This window comes from Chiloscyllium punctatum, chromosome 52 (genome assembly GCF_047496795.1).
Source record: "Chiloscyllium punctatum isolate Juve2018m chromosome 52, sChiPun1.3, whole genome shotgun sequence".
Classification (NCBI taxonomy): Eukaryota; Metazoa; Chordata; class Chondrichthyes; order Orectolobiformes; family Hemiscylliidae; genus Chiloscyllium; species Chiloscyllium punctatum.
The window spans coordinates 36,071,888-36,095,579 of record NC_092790.1 but is presented as its reverse complement, the minus strand read 5'-3'; the positions used below and the strand labels follow the sequence as shown (position 1 = coordinate 36,095,579).

The 23,692-nt window shown below is 46.0% G+C and overlaps 1 long non-coding RNA gene across 1 annotated transcript in view; it reads left to right on the top strand.

The window, feature by feature from the left end:
* The window catches only part of LOC140470990 (uncharacterized), a 30,392-nt gene extending 7,825 nt beyond the window's left edge, over positions 1-22,567 (top strand). The window contains exons 3-6 of the long non-coding RNA XR_011956834.1: positions 5,402-5,501; positions 9,021-9,125; positions 19,089-20,069; positions 21,794-22,567. This is a non-coding gene — a long non-coding RNA (uncharacterized lncRNA). The remainder of the gene's footprint in view (positions 1-5,401; positions 5,502-9,020; positions 9,126-19,088; positions 20,070-21,793) is intronic.
* The last annotated feature ends 1,125 nt before the right edge of the window (positions 22,568-23,692 follow it).

The window sequence follows — 23,692 nt, the reverse complement described above, 5'->3', positions numbered from 1 at the left end:
TGCTCCTTGAAAAAGTTCCACATTTCCACCACATCCTTCCCTGACAGCCTATGCTCCCAACGTATGCTCCTCAAATCCTGTCTTACAGCATCGTAATTTCCCTTCCCCCAATTGTAAAAACTTCCTTGTTGTGCGCACCTATCTCTCTCCATAACCAAGGTGAAAGTCACAGAATTGTGGTCACCATCACCAAAATGTTCACCCACTAACAAGCCCACCACTTGTCCCGGTTCATTACCGAGTACCAAATCCAATATGGCCTCCCCTCTGGTTGGACAATCTACATACTGCGTTAGAAAAGCTTCCTGGACACACTGCACAAACACCGCCCCATCCAATCTACTTGATCTAAAGAGCTTCCAATCAATATTTGGGAAGTTGAAGTCGCCCATGACTACGACCCTGTGGCTTCTGCACCTTTCCAAAATCTGTTTCCCAATCTGTTTCTCCACATCTCTGCTGCTATTGGGGGGCCTATAATAAACACCCAACAAGGTGACTGCACCTTTCCTATTTCTGACTTCAGCCCATACTACCTCCAGAGGCAGATCCCCCTCAAACTTCCTTTCTGCAGCCGTTATACCATTTCTAATTAGCAATGCCACCCCCCCTCCTTTTTTACCACCCTCCCTAATCTTACTGAAACATCTGTAACCAGGAACCTCCAACAGCCATTCCTGTCCCTCATCTATCCATGTTTCAGTGATGGCCACAACATCGTAGTCCCAGGTACCGATCCACGCCTTAAGTTCACCCACCTTATTTCTGATACTCCTTGCATTGAAGTATACGCACTTGAGCCCATCTCTGTGTCTGCAAGTAGTCCCTGTCAGTGCTACCTTCTCCACAGCCTCCCTACAGTCTTGGACATCCTGACACACAGCTAGCTTACTTGCTGGACTACAAGTCCGGATCCCATTCCCCTGCCAAATTAGTTTAAACCCCCCCGAAGAGTGCTAGCAAACCTACCCCCCAGGATATTGGTGCCCTTCTGGTTCAGGTGCAACCCGTCCTGTTTATACAGGTCCCACCTTCCCCAGAATGCAGTCCAATTGTCCAAATATCTGAAGCCCTCCCTCCTACACCATCCTTGCAGCCACGTGTTCAACTGCACTCTCTCCCTGTTCTTTGCCTCTCTGTCACGTGGTATTGGGGCAGATGTGCAGCATCTCCAGAGGGAGAGAGTACAGCCCCAATGGGCTGAATAGCCCCCAGGCCCTGTGCTCTGTGATACTGCCCCATTTACTGTGAATGATGAAGCACATCCCAGGGCAGAGAGAGGGATTAGCCCTCCGCTCTCATCACAATGGGGCCCGGCTGATTGACGGCAGCTCCAGACCAATGGGAGGAGAGTCTGTATGGTCCTGCAGCCAATGGGAGTGAATGAGGGGTGTGGCCAGCAAGACAACACCTGTCCATGAGCTGTGCAGGTGCAGTGTCACTGGGTGGGGTTGGGAGAGACAGCAGAGACTGGGGGACCTGAATTACAAACTCCCGGTAAATTAAAACCAAAAGAACTGAGGAAGATGTAAATCAGAAACAACAACCAGGAGGTTCTGGAAAAGCTCAGCAGGTCTGGCAGTTTCTGTGATGAAATGTCAGAGTTAAAGTTTCAGACCCAGTGTCCCTTCCTCAGAACTGATACTGAGAGAAAAAATGTTGGTTTATATGCAGAAGGTAGGGTGTAGGGGAGGGTGTAAGGAGTAAAGGATAGGTGGGAATAGAGCGAGAAGAAGGGTTGGATAAAGGAGTGGATAACGTTCTGGCTGGGGGAGGGCTACTAGCTATTAATGGAAACTGTTAGTGGCTAACCATAGGTAATGTGTAATGACAGGCTGTGAGAACAAGGACTGGGGTGTGGGGTTGGGGGGGCTAGGACATGGGGTTGTTAAACTATGGTGAGCCACTAACTGTCTCCGTTGTAAGCTGTTCTCCACAGACATCACTCCATGATTGGAGCTGCAGAGGACAGAGTTGCAGATGGGTGGCACGGTGGCATAGTGGTTAGCCCTGCTGCCTCACAGTGCCAGAGACCCGGGTTCAATTCCTGACTCAGGCAACTGTCTGTGTGGAGTTTGCACATTCTGCCAGTGTCTGCGTGGGTTACCTCCGGGTGCTCCGGTTTCCTCCACAGTCCAAAAATGTACAGGTGAGGTGAATTGGCCATGCTAAATTGCCCGTAGTGTTAGATGTAGGGGAATGGGTCTGGGTGAGTTGCTCTTTAGATGGTTTGTCTGATCTAAAAACCTCTTAAATGACCTTCCCAACCCCCTCTGTACTCCTCAAAGATGTATCTTAAAGTTGTTCTCTTTAATCAATATTTCCAGCATTCGTGAAGCACTTTAGGAGAATTGTCAGTGTGAAAGGCTCCATACAATGAAGGTCGTTGTTGTTAATGTCCGACATGAGGAGAAACAGGAATGAACACTCTCATACCTGATGAACAGCAGCAAAAGCATGAAGCACTGAGCATGCTCCAGCCCACAAAGGGCCTCTGGTGATTGATCTCAGTGCAGGACCAATAAGAGGATGGGGACGGGGCTGGAAGGCAAGGTAGTGCCGGTTGGTCTGAGTGAATGAGAGGCGTGGCTACACTCAACCACGTGATAAGCTTCTGGATTCGTGGTGCTGGAAGAGCACAGCAGTTCAGGCAGCATCCAAGGAGCAGCGAAATCGGCGTTTCGGGCAAAAGCCCTTCATCAGGAATAAAGTGATACCACGTGATAACCTTCACTGGCAGCACTGTGATGTTGTGACCAAGGCATTAGAAATGTGTGAAGGTGCAGGGCATGGTTAAGGAAAGACATATTGACCAGGAAGAGAAGGAAATTTTAATGGAACGGGCTGAGACTTTTTACAGAACTTAGTGCACATCGGAAAACAAGAGTCCCATTGCCTGTGGAGAGGGTGATGTTTGACTACCTTGTACAGCTGCAGTTGGTGTGGTGAAGGTGCTCCCACAATGTTCTTGGGTAAGAGATGTTACAGATTATTCACTCAGCGACAGTGAAGAGTTGACAATGTGTGTGCAAATTAACAACAGTTTGTATTTTTATCATTTTTATAATTTCACAGAAATTGAGAATTTCTGACATAAGGCCACAGATGGGGATATTAGGTCAGGTGATCAAAAGTATTGCCAAATAAGCAGGTTTTCAGGAATACCTTAAAGGAGGAAAGCAAGTCTGAGAGGGTCAGGGTGCGAATTCCAGACTGTGTTGCCTTGGCAACTGTCAAAACAGCCAGACCGGTGAAGCAATGAATAAACACATCTTTGGGAGTCTGAAAGAAAATGAGTTGTCGAGGTCTCTCAGGTTGTGTGGTGCAGGGAGACAGGGATGTTCACAGCCAGGAATTACATCAAGCGAGAGAATTTTAAATTGTTGCTTGTAAATAGGAGCCTTTTGATGGATCAACAAGTTTTGGTACAAGTGAGCACTTGGGCAGTAGGGTTTTAGATATTCTTGAGCTTATATGTAAGTTGAATGTGGGAGGCTGGCCAGGTCTGTGTTTAGATAACGAAGTCTGGAGATAACACAGGGATGGACAAATATTTCAGTAAATGAGCTGAGACTAGGGTGGAGTTGGGTGATGTCACTGATGTAGAAATAGCAGTTTTGGAGTCTGGTTTCTCCTCATCACTCCCCCTCACCCATTCACAAATATTGTTCCCTGTCCTGTCTGTCCTTTCTGGTTACGTCCTTCTCTCCAATTCTGCTAAGAACTAATATTTGACCTCCCGGTTGTTGGAAAATCCTGCTCCATCTCCACTCTCCCTTTCCTTTCTGAATTCCTCATATGTGGTGTCCATCCAGGATCTATCTTTGTCCCCTCCTGTATCTCACCTACACACTGCCAGGAGGTGACATCGTATTGGTTTCACATGTACACTGATAACGCCCAGCTCTCTCTCCCTATCATCCCTCTCCATTGCTCCACTGTTACTCATTCATCAAACTGCTTACCACTCGCCTACAACTCGATTGGCTGCAATTTCCTCCAATGAAACACTGCAATGGTTAAACCCATTGCCTTCAGTTGCTATGACAAATTCCCTTCCCTTACTGCTGAGCCCCTCCCTCTCACTGGGAAATGCCTGAGGCAGACCTACACTCTTCATAATATTACTCTCATATTCTGACCCCAAGGTGATCTTCTGATCAGACATCTACACAATCGCAAACACCAGGAACTCCAATATCTAAAATGTTGCTTTTCTCCACCTCACCCCAGCTCCATTGCTATTGAAACCCCTTACCCATGTCTGTGTTGCATTAAAGTTGACAAATCTAAAACAGAACCCTTGATTCTGCAACTGACCCAGAGTCTGGTTCCAGGTTCCCTCATGATGGGACACATCCTCTCAGTATTTACCCTGTCATACCCCTTAATAAGCCAATGTGTTTCAATAAGATCCCCTCTCATTCTCCCCCAAATCCAATGAGTCGAGTCCCAACTTCTTCAGCCTTTTCGTAAAAGAGAGTCCCTGCAAACCAGGGATCATCCCAGTCAATCTTCTCTAAATGCCTCCGATGAAGTGATGTCTTTCCTTATATAAAGGGTCCAAAACATCTCTCATTACTCCATATGTAGTCTCACTTTATAAAGTTGCTCTCAGGTATATACTCCAAACTCTTATACTGCAAATCCCTTCAAACAAGGAACAACGTTTCATCTCCCTTCCTGATGACCTGTTGTAACTGTGTGCTGGCTTTCTGTGTTTCCTGCACGATTACCTCCTGGTCTCTTTTGTGTTGCAGTTTTCTACAGTTTCTACCATTTAAATAGTCCATTGTTCTTTTATTAACTCCTCCAAAATGAACAACTTCACATTATCCCAAGTTATGCTCCATTTGCCAACTTGGTGTCCACGTCTCCAACGAATCCCTCTCTGTAAACAGTTTATAATCCTTTTGGAAGTAAACTGGTCTGAATTTTCTCGGAGATTCCCCCCTCATTCTTCTCAACCTTTCCAGGGAGCACCGGGCAGTGTGAAGCATGCTGAGTTGCTGTCTTTTCAGAGAGACTCTTTGGAAGGATTGGGAAGATCTTGCTGCCCATTGGTCAGAACTTGCCCATCAAGCTGCATGAGACTTTCACCCTCCATGTCTTATTGATGAGGCACAGCGGCAGCACGGAAGGAAAGAAAAGGAAGAAAATCCTGCTGTCCGCATCTCACTGACTCTTGGAACATTCTCTTCCATGTGTCAAAGATCTGCCCTGTTCAGTCACATGAAGTCCCAAGGTGGAAACTCATAGAAACCCACACAGATTTGCCCCTGAACTGACTGCTGGTCTCCACAAGGGGTGATGTGTACAGTCATCCTGGCCCAGGAGGAGGGGATGGTGTGAGTTTCTAACCTGACCTGACAGTGACAGATTTTATAAACTTGTATTACAGGATACTACAGGTGGATATTCAGATAGGAATCTCAGTAATTGTAACGCCAAACTCTGATTGAATTACTCCATTCATCAGGACCTGGATATTTGCACTGTGTGTGAGTATTTTGTTCCAGCTCAATTCCATTTTCTGCATAAAAATTCTCCTTTGAATCAAACCACCCTGTCAATCGATCTCCCCGAAATCTTCAATATGTGTCCAGTAATCCATTTATGATGAATTGATGAGTGTAAGGTTTAACATCCTGATGTATATGTTTTGTAAGCACTTGCCTCTCAGCTCCCCTCAATTTCCTTTGCTACAAGGAGAACAATCTCAGTTTCCACAAACCCCTGATTCCCCAGTGTTTGTTTGCTCTCTGTAAGGCACACATCAGGATCGTGTTGGAACATTCTCCACTTGCCTGCATCAGTGCAGCCCTCAACAGTATTAAAGAAAGTGAACATCCTCCAGGACAAAGCACTGTGCCTGAGTGGTGCCCCATCCACCACCTTCAGCATTCCCTCTCTCCACCCCCGATGCACAGTGGCATCACTGTCTAAAAGGTAAAGTCAGTATTGTCCTACCAGACCATAGGGCTGCTCTCTTATTAGGGAGAGATGTCTGGTGGTGGTTTAACCTGAAGGTTACCACAGCCCAAGCAAGGGGAGAGGTTGAGAATGAGAGTCCATCTATTATAGATGGATATTCTTGATATGTATGAACAACACCCATGTCCCTGCAACTAAAATCCCCCATTCCTTGAACCATCCTGGTAACTCTCCTATGCCCCCTCTCAGGGACCCTGCCATCCTTTCCAATGTGTGGGCGATCTCTGGTTTGCACAGACCCAGCTGCTCTGTGTTCCTGTGGGTGATGTCATCATTGAGCAACAGTTGCACTAAACCTCACTGTCTGTGAGGGTGGGAGACACAAATCCCCAAAACATTTGAGATGTATTTAGTGTGCACTTGCTATGCCATGATAGATGACACTTTTCCACAAGTACTGGAAAATAGATGAGGATAGTTCGGTGGTAGTTTTCTTTCTCACAGACTCGATGGACCACCAGAGCGTTTTTCTGTTCTGTTTACCGCTGAGATGTTTATTATAAGAATATGACAGGCTCCTTTGGACATCAGGTCAGAAAAGGTAATACTAGAATAGATGACATGTGTTTGGTCGATTTTCTTGGGAGGAAAGTGAGACGCAGAGGTTTAAGAGGAATTTCAGAAGCTCAGCGCAGGAATTGTAAAGGGCCATTATCAAGTGCGAAATAAACATTGGGCATCCTGAAAGCTGGAAATAATGAAAGGCACATATAGCAGAGCTTTGAGAGACGGGAGGGGATTAGACATGGGGAGGATAATGAAGCTGGAGGAGTTGCAAGTTGGAAAGGATTGTGAGGATGGAGGATGTTACAGAGATAGAGATATTTTGTGGTAGAGGTTTTTGGATATTGAGGCTGGAGTGGAATTATAGAGATGAGGAGGATTTGAAAGGCTGGATGAGGTGGCACTGATAGGCAGAGTTCCAAACATAGAGGAATTTATAGAGATAACGAGTCATAAAGTTACACAGCATCGACACAGACCCTGTGGTCCAACCAGTCCGTGTCGACCATAAATTCGAACTGAACTAATCACACCTGCCTCCACTTGGTCCAAGTCCATCCGAGCATTCCCTATTGATATACGGGTCCAAATGTTTTTTTTTTCCTATTAGAATTCCATTCCCCTACCCTTTTGCTCTATATTTACACCTGACTAATTCACTCAACCCAATCATCCCTGAACACTATGGGCAATTGAGCACGGCCAGTTCACCTCCCCGTACATCTGTGGATTGTGGGAGGAAACGGGAGCACCTGGAGGAACCCACGCTGACATGGAGAAGAATATGCAAACTCCACATGGACAGTCACCCAATACAGGAATTGAGCCTGTGTCCCTGGCGCTGAGAGTTATCAGTGCTAACCGTTGAGCCACTGTGCCACCCTGAAATTGTAATTGCATTCACATCTACCATGTCCTCTGCAAGTTTATTCCACATGTGAACCACTCTCAGTGCAGAAACAAAAAATAAAATCCGGAACTTCTTTTTTAAGCTTTACTTTTTAACGTGAGAAACGTATGTCCCCAATCTTGAATCGTGCCCCCTCCTGGAAAGGGCACCTGCTGTTCGCATTACCGAAACTCTTCAAGATTTTATAAACCTCTAATAAGGTCACCCCTCAGCCTCCTGTGCTCCAGTGAAAAAGGACCCAGCCTATCCAGACTCTGCTTATAACTCAAACCATCCATTCCCATCACCATCCTGGTAAATCTATTCTGAACCTGCTCCAATTTAATAACATCCTTCCTATAACAGCACAACCAGAACTAGACACAGTATTCCAGAAGAGGCCTCCCCAACATCCTGTACAACCTCAACATAACGTCCTAACTCCTATATTCAAAGATCTGAGCAATGAAGGCAAATGTGCTAAACTGCTTCTGAACCACCCCGTCTGCATGTGACACATAGTTCAAAGATCTGAACCCCTCGGTCTCTTTGTTCCATATCACTATCCGAGGCCCAACTTTTAATCAGTGTAAGTCCAGCCTTCGTTTGTTTTATCAAGATGTAATATTTCGCATTTATTCCAATCCAAAAATCACAAACATCCTTTGAGTATAAAGGCAAGTGGTATATACTTAAGAGTTAAATCGGTAAGGCAAAAAGGGGACAGGAGACCGCTTTGGCGAATAGGGAAAGGGTTTTTAGAAATACATTAAGAGCAAATGGGTCACTAGAGAGAGAATAGGCCACCTCAAAGATCAGCAAGGCAGCCTATGTGTGAAGACACAGGAGATGGGGTTGTTGGGGGGATACTAAACAAGTGGCATCAGTGTTTACTGTGGAGAAGGACAGATTTGTGGAGGTTGTCAAAATTAGAGATCGTGAGGGTGATGAGACAGGAGGAGATTGGAGGACGTTACAGAGATTGAGATGTTTGTGATACCAGAGATAGCGATGGTTCTGAGGCTAGAGAGGATTTCTAGAGATAAGGAAGAGTTTAGTCTGGATGAGATGACAGTGATCTGGGGAGTTGTGAGCATGGAGGAATTCACAAAGATAGTGAGAGTTAAAGTCATAAAGTGATACAGAACAGAGACAGACCCTGTGGTTAAACCATTCCGTGTCGACCATAATTCCCAACTAATCTAATCGCCCCTTCCTCCGCTTGGTCCACATTCATCCAAACATTTCCTATTTATGTACTTGTCTAAATGTCTTTTAAACATTGTAATTGTATTCACAGCTGCCTCTTTTTCTGGGAGTTCACTTCACACATGTAAAAGTAAAAACAAATCCCCAATTTACTTTTTAAACCTTTCTCATCTATTTTCAAATTGTATGCACCCAGGTCTTGAAAAACTCCCCCCCCCCCACCCCACCCCCGGCCATTCACCTTGTCTACACGCTTCATGGTTTTATAAACCTCTAAGTTCATCCATCAACCTCCTACGCTCTAGTGAAAAAGCATCCCAGCCTATCCAGTTTCTCCTTGTGACACAATCCCTCCATTCATGGCAACATCCCGGTTAGTCTCTTCTGAATCCGCTCCAATTTAATAATATCCTTCCTATAACAGCACAACCAGAACTGGACACAGTATTCCAGAAGAGGCCTCCCCAACATCCTGTACAGCCTCAACCTAAATTCCCAACTCCGGTACTCAGTGGTCTGAGCAATGAAGGTAAGTGTGCTAACCACCTTCTTCTACAAGTTCCACTCCTGACTCTGATGGACAGTAACTGCAGAATCAGAGTCCTGCAGTGATGTGTGAACTCTACACCACACGGAGCAGGGGGATGACCACTTCCCTGTGTGCACTCACTGGTGTCTCAGTCGTGTTGAGTCTCAGCAAATCCCTTGTCACACAGAGAGGGAAACAGCTCCTACCCAGTGTGAACCCGCTGGTGTCTCAGGGAGTCAGGATGAATCACTGAATCCCCTCTCACACCCTGACCATCTGATTGGCCTCTCCCCTGTGTGGGCTCACTGGGGTCTCAGGGAGTCAGGATGAATCACTGAATCCCTTCTCACACCCTGACCATCTGAATGGCCTCTCCCCTGTGTGGGCTCACTGGGGTCTCAGCAGGTGGTGCATTTGAGTGAATCTCTCCCCACATTGGGAGCAAGTGAATGGTCATTCTCCAGAGTGAGCTCGCTGGTGTTTCAGCAGATCAGAGGACTGAGTGAATCCTTTCCCACACATGGAGCAGGTGAAGGATCTAAATCCATTGTGCCCGCTCTGGTGCCTCAGCAGATTGTAAGATCGAGTAAATCCCTTCCCATACGTGAGGCAGGTGAACAGCCTCTCCCAGTGTGACTGTGTCAGTGAGTGTCCCACTGGGAGGGGTAAGTAAATTTCTTCACATTTACACAGCTTCGCCCTGGTCCCGTTACATTGGTGTCTTCCCAGATCACATGACCGGTTAAATATTCGACCAGCTGCCGAACATGGGAATGATTTCTCTGAGCTAGGAATGCTGCTTTCCCCTTTTTATATTACTGATAAGGATCAGGACCTGCAGAATTGGACGACTCTGCAGTTGATGTGATGTTAAAGCTGAGTTTTCCATCTGTGAACGCTCTCTGTCTGTGAAACAAGTTTTTCCCTATCATTACTACAAATGCCAACACCAGCTCTCCCTTCAGCTCTCCTGAATGTCTAAATATAGACGAATGCAAAGACCTCAGGAATGTGTTTTGCTCTCATTTGTTTCTGAAAGTAAATTGGAGCCATTTTGAATAAATTTATACACTTTACCAGCAGAACTCATGCCTACTCTGTCATTTCCGATTTGTAACCTCTGGGAAATTTGTTACCATCTTCAATGACCGTTATAATGCTCTGCCCACTTCTTTGGAGCCAGGATAAGTCAATTCTAATAATTACCAATAGATTGTATCTGAACAGAATGTCCCCACAACAGTAGGCACTCTGACACTCAGTGCCCATCATTTAAGTTCTTTTTCTTAAACCCCTCATGTGTCTGGCAATCTGGCAATACAATTGGAGATATTTTATACAGTAACCTTTCAGTCTCAATTGCCAGTTCCAGTCCTTGAAGCAGCCAGTAACACGCCATAGTGACTTGAATTCTAACAGCAGCATTGCCTTGGCAGGAGAGATTGAGGAGAATGAAGCTGTCTTCTCTGGACTATCTAAACATGAAACACTTCAAATGAACAAAAATCTTAAAGAGATCAATATGGTAGACACAGCAAGGATGTGTGCCCTGGCTGGTGTGTCTGGAATGAAATAAGTACTAACTGTGATATCTTTACCCAGCATCACCTTTAGCTGCATAAATGTTTAAGATTTATTTGCTGCTCTAATTCCACTCTCTTGATCACTCCCCTTTGTAACTTCTGTAATGTTGGCAACCGTGCAAATTGATAACATTTGTTTCAATCCATCCCAAAACCTCTCTGTATCTGTGTCTCACTTTTGTTCACTGAGACCCTCATTCAATCTGACCTCTTTACAAACCCTGCCCTGATATTCCCTTAGAGGGCTCAGAATAAAATGTTCACAGAATTGTTAATGCAGAAAGGAGGCTGCTTCACTCATCAGCTCTCCAAAGGTAAGAGGGCTGAAAGGTAAAGAAGAGGGGTGTGTGGGGTTGGTGGGATGGGAACTCGGAAGGCAATAGGTAGATGTAGATGGGAGGTAATGGGGAGAGGGTGGGGTGGATAATTGGGAAGGAAGATGGACAGGTGGGACAGTTCAAGAGACCAGTGTCGAGTTGGAGGGTTGGATCTGAGAGAAGGTGGGGGGAGGGGAGATGGGCAAACCTTGATACCGTGTGGTTGAAGGGTCACAAGATGGAAGATAAGGTGTTATTCTTCCAGGCGTCGAGCGGCTGGGATTTGGCAATGGAGGCAGCCCAGAACCTGCATCTCCTTGGTGGAGTGGGAGAGGGCGTTGAAGTGGTCGGCCACAGGGTGGTGGAGTTGTTTGGTGCATGTGTTCCAGAAATGTTCTCTGAATCAAGGTGGCGTCCTGACTCCCCAATGTAGAGGAGACAACATCGAGAGCAAAGGATAAAATAGGTGAGGTGTCTGGACGTGCAGGGAAATCTCTGCTGGATGTGGGAGGATCCTTTGGTGCCATGATTGACGTGATGGGAAGGTGTGGGCATAGGTTTTACACCTCTTGAACTGGCTGTCAAAGGTGCTGGGAGTGGAGGGTGGATTGTCGCAGAGGAAATGGTCTTTGTGGAATGCTGAAATGGGTGGGAAGGGAAATATATCTCTGATGATGCGGTCTGATTGTAGGTGGTGGAACTAGCAGAGGATGATGTATTGTATCTGGGTGGAAGGTGAGGACTGGGGGGTTCTATCCTTGTTGTGGTTGGAGGTGTGGGGTACAAGAGTAGAGGTGCAGGAAGTGGAGGAGATACACTGGAGGGCATTGTTGACCACATGGGAGGGGAAATTGTGAATGCTTGAAAGAGGAGGCAATTTGGTATGTTCTAGAGGGTTCTGCCAGCTTGCATCAAGTTTCACTGGAACACTGCAGTAAGCATGAGACAGAGATGTTGGCCAGGGAACAGTCTTATGTGTTAAAGAGCAGGCAACTGGAAGCTCAGGGTCTTTTTTGCAGCAGAACGTAGATCATCAGCCACCATTTCCACCACCTCCACTGAGATGCTGCCAGACACAGGTTCCTGTCCCCTCCATTAACAGCGATGCACCCTCCCAGCAAGATCATTCTCCACTCCTTTGTATTTCCAAATGTTTCTGTCTCTCTTTGCACTCCATCTCAACCTATTATTTACTCTTTATCCCCTATCTCCTGCAGTCCAAAGATATGCAGGTTCGGTAAATTGGCCAAGCTACATTTCCCGGAGTGTTCTGGGATGCATAGTTTAGGTGCATTAGTCAGGGGAAATGTAGAGTAATAGGGTCGTGCAATGGGTTTGGGTGGGATAATCATCGGAGGCTGGGTGTGAGCTTGTTTGGCTGATGGCCCTGTTTCCACATGGGAGCTGGGAAAATTTAGAATTCCTACAATCGGATCTAAGGAAGGGTCACAGGTACCAGAATGACCCTTGGTGTGTGAAGGAGGTGGAAACGGGAAACGGGAAGTGGCAGCGGAAACCGAATGAAATGTATCAGTTTAGACTGGGAGGGGTTTAATTACACTCTGTACAGGTCGCTAGTCCTGAATTAGAAACTCCTGCTCCCACGTTTGCAGCAAATGGGAAAATGTCTGCGAACCTCAGGCAATGATAGGACCTGGGTTATGGCCACCACCTTTATTGGGGGCAAGGTACAGCGAGGCGCATGGACATGTCCTAATCCTGGGTGGGGGCGGGGCGATTTGAAGAGGAGCATTTACACATCAGACACACACCAGGGAAATATTTGTCTTTAATCTTCATCTTGCACTGACTGTGAGCTTTGTCTTGTGAATTGTTTTTTATGAGATATTAATTGAGAATAATTGAGACCGGGATCTCAAAAGCATGTTTCTACAGTCAGCGGAGTCATCAAGATCTGAATATCATTGGCATTTAACTGTGGAACGAGAAAGGTTTGTCTGTTCTGTCTGTTGAAAAGTAGCTCATATTTTTAGGTAAAAACAATGTCCTGTGGCCCAACATTTCAACTCCCCTCCCACTCAGCAAGGACATGGAGGTCCTGGGCCTCCTTCACTGCCGCTCCCTCACCACCCGACGCCTCGAGGAAGAACGCCTCATCTTCCGCCTTTGAACACTTCAACCCCAGGGCATCAACGTAGACTTCACCAGTTTCCTCATTTCCCCTTCCCCCACCTCACCCCAGTTCCAGACTTCCAGCTCAGTATTGTCCCCATGACTTGTCCTACCTGCCTATCTTCCTTTCCACCTATCCATTCCACCCTCCTCTCTGACCCATCACCTTCATCATCACCCCACTCACCTATTGTACTCTTTCCTACGTTCTCCCCACCCCCACCCTCCTCTCATTTATCTCTCCACGCTGCAGGCACCCTGTCTCTATTCCCGATGAAGGGCTTTTGCCCGAAACGTCGATTTTACTGCTTCTCGGATGCTGCCTGAACTGCTGTGCTTTTCCAGAACCACCCTATTCCAGACTCTCATATTTTTGTAAAGCAAATAGCAGAAACATGTACAAATTCATGGTTGGATCACCCTTGGGGTATGTGCTCTGTTCTGGGCCTTGCAGCCCAGGAAGGAGATATTGGTCTGAGAGGGAACATAGATTTATCCAAACTACACCTCGCCTCTTTGCAGGAACTGTCATGTTTAGACCCAGTCAACCACTTCATGACTTTAACCTGTGAACTCCTTACTTTCAATTCCCTGTAAATTTCCCATTAAAATTTCTTATGGACTCAAATTCCAGTAACTTTTCAGGTGGAATTTTACAGATTCTGACAATTATCTGTTCATCCAGAAATTGCTGAAGGCCATGTTGACGCTGAGTGCTGCTTGGCTCAATGAGAATGTTTTGGAGTTGGGTGAAAACAAAGGGAGATGAGACAGGGAGAAGGTGAAGCTGAAACTCAGTTTTAGTTCAAGCCATTCAGATTTTCGCATGGTCCCAATGGGAACAGCCAATTTGTAAGCGACACTGTGGAGTATTTGTTAACAGTTTTTAAATTAAATATATCAGTTTAAGTAAAGATTGGGGCTATTGATTACAATGGACATGTTTGAAGTGAAGGAAGGTTGAAAGCTCTTTTAAATTCTCTTAATGGGAGTAACTAGCTGAATCTAGAGAGACATTGAGACAGGAACCCTCTGACCCGTGGCGGGCTCCTCTTGTACAATGTGGGAAATAAGGGAAGCTTCTAGTGTCCCTGACGGCTATGTGTGTAGGAAGTGTGTCCATCTGCGCTACTGGGAAACTGCTTTTCAGACCTGGAGCTGTGAGTGGACTCACTGTGGACCGTCTATGACACTGAGAATATTATGGACAGCACGTTTAGTGAGTTTGTCACACTGCAGGTGAGGGTTACACAGGCACAAAGGGAATGGGTGACCATCACATCAAGTTAAAGGCTCAGCAAGGGAATGCAGGAGTCCCCATTGATCATCCCCTTCTCAAACAGATACTGTATACCGGTTGAAATTCTGTTGGGGGTGAATGGGTGGGGTGGTCTCTCGGGGAAATCAGCAACAGCCAGGGTCATGACACCACAGATAGCTCTGCTGCACCGAACAGGAGGAAAGACAGTTGCAGGGCTATAGTGACATGGGATCAATGGTCAGAGTAAGGGCAGGTATTTCTGTGGCCACAGGCATGAATCAAGGATGGCATGTTACCTCCCTGGTGCTAGGATCTGTAATAGCATGGAGTGGCTACAGTGAGTTCTGCAGCTGGAGGGTAAATAACCAATGGTTGTGGAACACACAGATATCAACAACATCGCGAAACAAAGGGATGAGGGCCTGAAATATGTATAAAGGAAAATCAGAGATATATTAAAATGAAAAGTAATAATGTCAGACTTACACCCAGTGCCATGTGCTAGTGAGAGCAGGAACAAGAGGATAGATCAGCTGAATGTGTGGCTGGAGAAATGGTGTACCAGAGAAGGGTTTAGATTTTCCAGGCACTGCGACCGTTTCTGGGCTAGGTGAGACTTGTACCAGCCTGATTGGTTACCCCTGGGCAGGGCTGGGAGAAATCTCTTGGTTGGGTGATTGCCAGTTCCATTGGTGAGATTGTAACTAGTCTGGCAGGGGATTGGGAGCTAAAGAGTGGCTTAGATGGGCCAGATTCAGGTCAGGGAACGGGAGATAGAGTATTCGTGATGCAGGCAACAGCTCAGAAAGACAAAGGAAAGGAGAATTAAACGAGGATTGAGTCCTCTTCATCCATCAGTCCTGCCATCCCAGGGGTGAGCGTCAACAAAATATGAAGCCTTTTAAATGTCTATGACTCTAAGTGCCTCAGCAAAATCTTGGAAATCTGAAATAAAAACAAAAAAAAATTGCTGGAGATCCTCAGCAGGCCTGGCAGTATCTGAAATGGTGACAGTTGCAGGAAACATTGCAGTTTTGAAGACGTTGTATAATGCCATCCCACAGTGTCCACTACTCCAGGCAAAATGTCCCCAGCCCCTCCTTATGGGTCACATGTTTCAATACTGGCAGCACCCTTGTAAATCTTTTCTGGACTTTTTCAGGTTTCCCAACATCTTTCCTACAGCAGGGATATTAGAATGTAAAGCAGTCTGGGCATTCCAAAAGTGGCTGAGCCTATAAACTCTACAACCGAACCATGATCTCCCAACTCCTATACTCAATGCACTGCCCAATAACAGCTAGCATACCACTGACTGTGTGGAGTTTGTACATTCTCCCCGTGTCTGCGTGTGTTTCCTCCGGGTGCTCCGGTTTCCTCCCACAGTCCAAAGATGTGCAGGTCAGGTGAATTGGCCATGCTAAATTGCCCGTAGTGTTAGGTTAGGGGTAGATGTAGGGGTATGGGTTGGTTGCGCTTCGGCGGGGCGGTGTGGACTTGTTGGGCCGATGGGCCTGTTTCCACACTGTAAGTAATCTAATCTAATCTAATCTAATCAAACACCACCTTCACCGACCTGTCTACATTCAGCCGCACTTTCAAGGCACTATCAAACCACTCTGCACAGTGTATTTGTTCGTCAACACTTCCCAGGAACTTGTTATTATGGCGCTGAGTCCTATCTTCCTGAAATCGGGGAGACTAGAATTGAATGTAGTATTCTAAAACTGGCCTCACCAATGCCCTGTACAGCCACAACGTGACCTCCTAACTCTTATACTCAGTGAGAGAATCCATACAGTGTGGAAGCAGCCCATTCAGCCCATGAGACCTTACCAACCATCGGATTACCATCCCACCTGAACCATGTAACCCAGCATTACCCCCAGTTAATCCACCTAACCTGCACGTCTTTGGATTTTTTGAGGAAACCAGAGCGCCCAGAGGATGCCCATGCAAACACACAGAGGGAGAATGTGCAAACACAACACAGAGTGGAATCGAACTCAGGTCCCTTTATTAATGAGTGCACAGACCAATAAAGGTCAGCGTCCCAAATGCAGTCTTCTGCACCCAGTCTCCCTGAAACTTGACTTGCCAGGAGCTATGAAGTTCTGAGCTCTTCAGAGGGATTGAAAGTGAGGAGGAAAAAACAGGAACAGGGTTGAGTTGTAGATCTATAAAATAACTCTCTGTTCCCCCCTCTCTGTTTCCCTCCCCCTCTGTTCCACTCCCCGTTCTCTGATTCTCCCCTGCCTCTGCCTGTCCTCCCCTGCCCCCATCTCTGTCCTCACCTGTGCGACACTCTCAATCCCCACATCGTCTCTTTCCCCCCACCCTCAGCCCACGCTCTCTGCCTACTCTCCCCTCCCTCTTCCCTAGTTCTGTATACCCCAGCCACAGGGAAAGGACCTTGTCTATTTGCCCTACCCATGACCGGCTGTTTTTATAAATCTCTATCAGGTCACCCCTCAGCCTCCGATGCTGCAGGGAAAACAGCCTATCCAACGCTGGCAACATCCTTGTAATTCTTTTCTGACCCCTTTCAAGTTTGAGAACATCCTTCCGATAAGAAGGAGACCAGAATTGCTGGAATATTTCAAAAGTTGCCTAATCAATGTCCTGTACAGCCACAATATGACATCCCGACACCTATACTACATTCTCTGACCAATAAAGGAAAGCATACCAACTGCCTTCTTCACTAACCTATCCATCTGTGACTCTACTTTCGAGGAACTATGAACCTGCACTCCAAGGTCTCTTTGTTTCGCAACACACCCCAGGAACTTACTATTAACTGCAAAAGTCCTGCTAAGGTTTGCTTTCCTAAAATGCAGCTTCTCACATTTTTGTAAACTGAACGCCTCAGCCCATTCGCCCATCTGATCCAGATCCCATTGTACCCTGAGATAATCTTTTTCACTGTCCACTGCACTGCCAATTTTGGTGTCATCTGCAAACATGCTAACAATCCCTCTTATGTTCACATTGATATAAATGGCAAACAGGAGTGGATTCAGCACCGATCTTTGTGACATTCCATTGGTCACAGGCCTCCAGCCTGAAAATCATCACTCCACCACCACACTCTGTCTTCGACCTTTGAACCAGTTCTATATTCAAATGGCTAGTTCTCCCAGTATTCCATGAGATCTAACCTTACGAACCAATCTCCCATGAGGAACCTTGTCGAATGCCTTACTGAAGTCCATGAAGATCATGTTCACCGCTCTGCCCTCATCAATCCGCTTTGTTACTTCTTCAGTAAACTCAGTCCAGTTCATGAGACATGATTTCCCACGCACAAGGCTTTTATTGATATCCAGGACTTAACTCTGTACATTGGGGTCTGTGTCGCCCAGTTATAGGAGTTAATATTCTGGATAACGTTCACGTACACCAGCTTTGTGTTTGTGACTGTGTATTGAGTCTTGTTAATAACACCAACACAGGTGAGTTCCTTTTGAAAGGCAGTCCCTATATCCCTACCCCCTCCCACCTGCTCTGTCTCCTCCATCCCCACCGTAGACAGTAAGTACGAGGAGCTCATGGAGTTTCCATGTGAGTGAGGTTGAGCAAATCTTCCTTTATTTCCACCAACCCACTATGAAATGGTGGTAGTGTCCTTTCCTCTGGACCAAGAGGATCGGGTTCAGAGTTTGGTAACAGCGGCTTTGAAGAGGCTGATTAGTAAACATGCCCAAGCCACCAGGCAATACTGTCTCCCACCTGTCCCTGCCTGAGTCTCCAAACAGAACCTTCCTGTAGTATCAATCCTGTCAGACTCTCCCATTGCTCAGTTTGTCCAGGATCCCCTCCTGCTGCTGCACTGCTCCTGTCCCTCACTGACCTGTCCATCCCCCAGTGCCCTCCACATTCATTCATTGTTTACAATCCCATTATTTCCCGTCCTCAAGCCCAGCCCCCTCCACTCTATTGGGCAGCAGCTGATCTCAATCCTCCAGGCTCCTGTGTGATCTAGAGCATGTTCCATTGGAAAGGAGATCAGTGCACGGGCGCAGTGCTGGCCAGTTGGTGGCGTATGTGCAGGGCAGGTCAGTGCCAGGGAGGGAGGCTGTGGATGTGTGGGATTAATCTGTCATTAGCAGCTCCCTTCCTTCTTTCTTCTGAGGACACGACCCAGGGGAATAGCCCTTTGCCTGGTGTCCTGACGAGTGGTCAAAGTATCAATGGGGGAGCATTTTACAGCAAGTTGTCAGAACTCTTATGAATAGTCAGGATTGTTATGGAAAAATGACAAGGATGGGCCTCTAATTATAGTTCTAATTTGGTTAATTTTAGTTCAACCAGATATGATTTGGCCAGTGTGTGCAGAATGGCTCTCATCAGAGAATGGGGGTTCTGGGAGATGGGGGGAGGATTCACCAACACCCTGGAGGCTCCAAGTCAAACTCATTGATTTGGTTCTTCATCTGCAGACAGCAGCTCGGAAACTGAATTCAAGGCGAGGAGAGAGATTGTGAGAACTGGGTGTGGAGGAAAGGAGGGACGAGATTGGTTTGGATTTCAGTTAACAAGAGAGAGAAATTGTGAGATTGAGATTTAAAGCTTTGGGGGAACAAGGAAACTACAATTTAATACTATCATTGTCTTATAGAGTTCCATCCTGTATTAAAAATGGTGACTTGTTTTTTTTCTGTTGTAGGGTACGGAAAGGGTGGATTTGCAGATGAGAAATTCAAATTGAACTTCATGTTCTGATCTGATATTTACTTGATCTGTGTCGATCTGAATATCATTGGCCTTTTCATCTGGAAGGAAAGGTGTACATTCTGTCCGTGGGCGAATATTTCAAATCTCAGTGTGACTGGAAAACGTACTGAGACACAGCCAAGTCCATGTTAATGTGCTTTGTGGCTTTGAAAGGAGGCTGGTTGTCAGGATTATCTCTGTGGCAACGGCAGTTCAAAAAGTCTAGTTCAATTCAGCACTTTGTGTTTAAACAACACACCCCTCCCCAACACCTCCGTGGCTCAGTCAAGTACTTGACAGGTGTTTCAGTTTCGTTGGGGTTGTCTGTCAGGATTCTCATGTGGAGGAGCGGGTCTTGGAATGGGGTGGACAAATTTAAAAATCACACGACACTAGGTTATCGTCCAACAGGTTTATTAGGAAGCACTAGCTTTCCAAGCACGATGTAATATTTAACTTTCAGGTGCATCTCTATGCTGACAGACTCTTCAGATAAGTACTTCAACAATTAAATAGGCCATATGTTCCCCATGCAATAGGTTTCCTCGAGCAGTGTAAACTGCTATTCTTGCCCTGGGGATAGCTAGCCATTTGTATACCCAGTCAAAATCCCATCAAGCTTTTTGTTGACCTTTGAAGTTTTTCTAATCTCCTAGTTTCTCCTTGGTCTTTGCCAATTTGTATGCCTTCTATTTCAATTTGATAGACTCCCTTATTTCCTTAGACACAAATGGCAGATTATTCCTTTTCCTACAGTCCTTCCTTTTCACTGATATATATAATTTTGCTGTGCACTTTGAAAAATTACTGCCTCATCCTGTTGTAGTCTACTTTGTTTAAGCACAGGATCTTGGGATTGGACTTAATCTTCCCGCTTTCCATCGGTGTTCTAAATTCAACCAGGCTTCTCACAAGTCTTTTATCAGATTACGAGGTGAGGCGATGTTTCCTGGGTGTTTTGGTTTTCATTGTCAGAGACCTTGGCTTTGTAATAAAGTATAGAATCGATATTCACAACAGAAAATTTTGAATGCCGTGAATGTACTACACAGTCTAAAACCATAAATCACTGTCTCCCCTCAGTTTAAAATTGCAAAATCATTATCTCCTACACACGTCCTCACTATCTAAGTTTTGAATGCTAATCCACCTGACTATCCTGCATTTTCCGAAAATCTCCTTTAGTGAAGATGGTGAGTTTTGGATTCAGTTTTGCAGTCATTACCGTAAGAAGATAAGCATTGGGCACAGGAGAGGCAATGCAGCCCTTCGAACCAGCTCCACCATTTAATACGGTAATGATTGAGCTCACCTCGGTCTCAGCTGGATTTTCCCGCCTGCTCTGTCTCACCCTTCAACTCATTGCTAATTCAACATCTGTATCTCTTCATTAAATTTGCGCATTGCCCTGGCATCCACCGCATTTTGAATAGGGGATTCCACAGATTCACAACACATTGAGACAAGTACATTCTTCCTCATGAGAATAGAATAGAGTCCCTATAGTGCAGAAACAGGGTATTCGTTCATCGATTCCACACCAACCCTATGATGAGCATCCCATTCAGACCCACTCTTTCCTGTAACCCTGCTTTTGCAATGGCTAATGGCTTAACCTGCAAATGTATGGCAATTTAGTATGGCCAATTCACCTATCCTGCACATCTTTGGACTGTGGGAGGAAACTGGAGCACCCAGAAGAAACCCACGCAGACATGGGGAGAGCGTGTAAACTCCACACATTCGCCTATGGCTGGAACCAAACCCAGGTCCCTGAAGCTCTGAGGCAGCAGTGCTATCCACTGAGCCACCTCTGCTACAAATCTACTTGGCCTCATTAACCTCCCCACCCCCAAATTGGTCGAATCTATGTTGCTTATGTCAGAAATCAGGTTATGGAAGCAGATGTCTGAGCAAAACCCAATGACAGCCCATATGTCCTGCGTGTCTGAATGGGGATTCTCTTCACAACAACATCCAGCCCACACTTTCCAGAGATAGGGCTCCAGTGGCTTCATGTCGACTACAACTCACACAATCCCTGAGGCAGGGACTACACGTGTGAGGGGAAACCCGGCACTGCACATGTACACATTGTGGGCCGATTTTGGAGCATGTGCTTTGGGGTTAATAGCGGAAAGTATTTCACACTGTGATTGGCTGGAGGAGGAATGCATCTGCTTGTAGTATTGATCTGTTGGTGCGTTAAAGTGTCATCACACCCATGTGGGACCAAGTTCCATCCCCAACTCATTGTAATGCTTGGAATCGACCAAGGGGAAACACAGAAGGATCTGACCCATTCTCCCAGACTGAAGGTTCCTCTTCTGTCCAGGATCTGCCACCTCCCTTTCTGTTTCCTTTTGTTTCATTCTGCTGTTACATTATTGACTTGCAGCAACTGAAGGGAAAGGAAGTGAACCCAGAAAGGGTGCAGAGTCTAACCAGGGACGGGAAGTGGTGGCATGGATCTGTTTATCAGTTACTCCATGAGAATGGGGAGGGTGTACATTAGGGGTTAGCAGAGTCAGAATGTTGGGAGAGAGTAAGAGGGCTGGAGGGTTACAGCTTTGGGGGGAGAAATGGTAAAAAGATATTCCAGAGAAACTAGAATTGTCTGTTCTGAATTTCTAACCTGTACATATTCCTTTTATACAGGGTGCTAGATGGTGAAGATTTGCAGACTGAAATCTCAAAATCACGTGCAGATAGTGATTAAGTTACACAACATTTGAAGAACCAAAGATGGAGAATCACTCGGCCAAAATCCTGCAACACTCCCCCTCACAGCATTGTCGGTCTATCTGCGCCAAATGGACTGTGAATGGTTCAAGATGACAGTTCACGACCATCTTCTCAAGGGTAACTAGAGATGAGGAATAATGTTGGCTGAGCCAGTGATGCCCATATCCTGGAAATGGTTTCTATCTCTCGTTGCTGAAACCCAATTGATGTTCCTGCAGGATGATGAGGGGCGCTGAGTGCATTCTCCAGGAGGCAGCACCCTCACATTACCCCTGCCTACACCCACACAGTAACTTAGCAACGTCACTGGAACAAAAGGCAGTGAAGTCCAAGGAGGACTGAGATATAGTTCTTCGAGGTAAAGTCATCAAAGGGGATTGGAATACAACAGGAACAGGAAACTGAGCGGGATGGTCAGCTGTTTCCCATTGAATGGTGAAGCAGGATCGAAAGGCCGAATGGCCTTCTCCTGCTGCTATCTTCCAGGTATGTATATAGCCATGGAGCCTGGGTAGGAAGAAGTAGGCAGGGCAGGGATTCTCCAGGCGATAACACTTCCACAACAGTTTTCAGTGAGGGATGATTTGATGGATTTTATTTAACATTTATCTTTAAAGCAAGGTTTTTGAATTTGTTTTTTTAAAGCAAATGTACAAGTTTATTCCACAATAAATACATCGAAAAGAATCGAAACTATCTGCATATAACAGCTTTTAAAATTTCAAATTCACTTGAGAACAAAATCCTGTCTACTCCTGGACACCACCACTTTCCAGTTACTCAAACTCCAGTGAAGTATTCCCTCCCTGTCTGAGCCTTTGGTTTGATTTAACTGCTTTTCAGTCCTCGTTCTGTGAGCTGTGAAGCGTTCTTATTCCCCATTTCTCTTACCCAGAAATGTTATCTCACACAGCTGAGCAACCTTCCCAGCATCAACATCACTATTGCATTATTTTGCTTTTTGTTAACATATAATCACCAGCAGTAGCACACCAGTGTCATCAGTTGAATATTTAGAAATAAAGCCCATTATGGGCAAAGCAAACCATTACAAGTGACAGAGTGGGAACCGACTAAATCAAAGTCGAGTTGGAGGTGAGGGGGCAGCGGTGGAGATAAAGCACTGTATCCCCTGCTGTGCCCACCTCTATCTCAAGGAATCGAGAGCATTGATATACACCACATGCTCCTTCTCCAAGGACACCCTGCTGCGTCGCCTTTATCCTCAATCGTAGAATAGAATCCCTACAGTGCGGTAGGAGAGCATTGGCCCATCAGACTCCACCGATCATCCGAAGAACATCACGCCCACAGCACTCCATCCCTGTAACACTGCATTTCCCATGGCTGATCCACCTAGTCTGCACAATCCTGGACACTGTAGACAATTCAGCATGACTGATCCACCTAACCTGCACAACTTTGGACTGTGGGAGGAAACCAGAGCACCTGGAGGGGACCCACACTGTCCTGGGGAGAATGTGGGAACTCCACACAGTGTGTTGACCAAAGCTGGACTCCAACCTTGTACCTGGTGCTGTGAAGCGATCATAATTTAAATAAAAACAGATGATCATTGCTCATTGTCACATTGCTGTTGTTGGAGACTTACTGCCTAGAGAAACACCCTGAAGTTCATAAAGCGGCAATGTAAGTTCAGTCACCTCCAGCCCAGTTAATGTGATTAACAACAACATCAATACTCCAACAGTGTCATCATGTACAAGGTCCAGTCCTGACTCAGATGAACAGTAACTCCAGAATCAGAGCCCTGCAGTGATGTGTGAACTTTATCCCACAGCAGGTGGATGA